This window comes from Alosa alosa, chromosome 16, assembly GCF_017589495.1.
Source record: "Alosa alosa isolate M-15738 ecotype Scorff River chromosome 16, AALO_Geno_1.1, whole genome shotgun sequence".
NCBI lineage: Eukaryota > Metazoa > Chordata > Actinopteri > Clupeiformes > Clupeidae > Alosa > Alosa alosa.
The window spans coordinates 7,005,635-7,008,134 of NC_063204.1; the positions used below are offsets into that span (position 1 = coordinate 7,005,635).

General features: G+C 40.3%; 1 protein-coding gene across 1 annotated transcript in view; it reads left to right on the plus strand.

Moving 5' to 3' along the window:
• ptprn2 (protein tyrosine phosphatase receptor type N2) overlaps positions 1-2,500 on the plus strand; it is a 198,349-nt gene that overhangs the window by 68,418 nt on the left and 127,431 nt on the right. The window lies entirely within an intron of this gene.

Below are 2,500 nucleotides of genomic sequence, written 5' to 3' on the forward strand. Positions count from 1 at the left end.
TTACAAACATGTTTTTCATTTTGGGCATTTTCATTTTGGGACTTTAATTTGTATATGTGTGTGTGAGTGTGTGTCTGTTTGTGTGTGTGAAAGTGAGAGAGAGAGAGAGTGAGAGAGAGAGAGAGTGAGAGAGAGAGAGAGAGCATGGTGACAGGGGATTGCTGGTGAGGGTGTAGGGGATGTGGATTGTTTCCGATTCACTCCCGCTGACGTGCAAATGCGATTTTGTCCGTTGTGTTGAGCTTCCCTATCTTCTCTCTCTCTCTCTCTCTCTCTCTCTCTCTCTCTCTCTCTCTCTCTCTCTCTCTCTCTCTCTCTCTCTCTCTCTCTCTCTGTCACATCTTTGATATCTCTTCTGTTCCTTGGACTTGTTTTCTCCTCTCAATTTGTCCTTCACATCACATCGTCCCTCTCCCACTCTCCCACTCTCCATTCTCTCTTGGTCGACCTCCATGCTACCCCAGTCCTCGGAGAAAGCCAAGCCCCGATCAAAGCCTCTCACTGGGCTACGGGGAAACACGATTCCCTGGGTGGGAGTCGCCCATATGGGGGTCTCTCACCTTTCACTCCCCACGGCCCCGAACCAAATGATGGCGGGTTCTGTCAGGAGATGACTCTGAAGAGCAAATTTAGCTGTGCGAAGGCACTGAGGTGAATTCTCAATGAGCTGAGGGAGGACAGCACTGGCAGCCCGTCACTGGCCACGACTCCCGCACTGGAACTACAGCACACGCCAGCGGGCCTCTTGGCTGCTCCTCTTCCTCCTCATGACAGGAGGCGGTGTGTGGGAGCGTGCCGTTTGTATGTTGGGGAATATGAGACCTTATGATTGGATGATTTAGGTTGGGGCCAGTGCTTCATCCAACAGCCACATGCTCCTAGTCATTCCATCTTTTACTATACTAATCCTACATTTACTATAATGGTAAATATGGATGTATATGTATTTATAAAAACGACATACATTTATATTAACATCAACATTTGAAGAGTTTGGTTCCAAAACCCTATATCCTCCATTTTAATGAATTTTCATAAATCATTTTTTTTACATTTTGTTTTCCAAGTAATTTCAGTAGACCTGTAATTGGATTATTGTTATTTAATTTATCTTTACTCAATCAAAACAACTCAACTGCAATTGTATTTATATTACCTGAAATACACAATTGAATAACACAACTTTTTAATATTTTTAAAAAAATGGAGATATAGTGTTTTGGAACCAAACTCTTCATTTGTTATTTTATTTTATACTACCTTTGAATTTGAGTGGTTAGTCAAATTCCCAAATGAGTCTGCTTAGAATATGAATTGCAGAATTGTAGTTTAATATTTTAGTGAAAATATTGTTATTCGGCAACAGCGTTTTGTTAACATATTGCAAAAAGAAGTCATACAATATGTGGCCGTATTTATTCTTTGTGCCAACTTTACTAATAAGTTCATAAAAGGGAGAACATGCTCTTATTTACTAATAAGTTCATAAAAGGGAGAACATGCTCTTCTTTAGTAATAAGTTCATAAAAGGGAGAACATGCTCTTCTTTACTAATAAGTTCATAAAAGGGAGAACATGCTCTTCAAATGGCAAAGCTGTTGATTAGGTGTCAAATGTAGAGAATGACAACATGACAAAACAGATGCAAGCAGGAATCTGAAAGTAGCTGCGGTGACTCATCGTTGCCCAGTCCCCTGGTTCCCATGTTGAGGATGACCTCAATCTTCCCCATGGTACTACAGTAATAAACAGGTGAAGTGTAGAGTGCCCAGAATGCACCTGTTTATTATTTCCACAGGGAAACCGGAGGTCATTCTGAATGTTAAGTCTATTCACTCGTAGCTATAAAAATTCAGCAGTGCACAGCAGGTATTTGTATTGAACAGATAAAGCTGTTGATTGGATTTAAGATTGATTTGACAATAACCACAACTACAAGCAGGGCATCTGTCAGTAGCCACCATGGTTTTAGGAGAGAGAGAGCAGCACAAATATCACTTACACAACTAATTTGCTAGGACTGTAGATAAGTGAAGTTGAGAGGCAATAGAAAACTACATAACTCAAGATACTGACCAGTATGATGTCAGTACTGGATGTTGATGCCTTGATGGCAATGTTTGGGTGACCTACTGAAAGATTTTTACGGTGTTAAAGCATGAAACGTGACAGACTGAAGCTGACAGATTGACCGGTCAGGGGCCAGAACATACTGTAAGAGTCCTACTAACCTAAAGTACTTGGGAAGACAGCCAAAGTACAGTATGGCTGCCCAGTGTTATAGTGCAGACTGTGAAAGTGTATTTTGAATCTTGAAAACCATTGATATTTCAGATGTGATAGTGTTATATTATACTACTCTGAATATACTATATGTGTGAGTAGGCTGAGAAGATCTGTGTAAATAAAAGTGTATTTTTGTATGTCTGTGACTAGTATTTTAGCAAGTATTTTAGTAGATTTGAGAAGAGGTGTATGGGTGTGTGGTTTCATGTTTGTG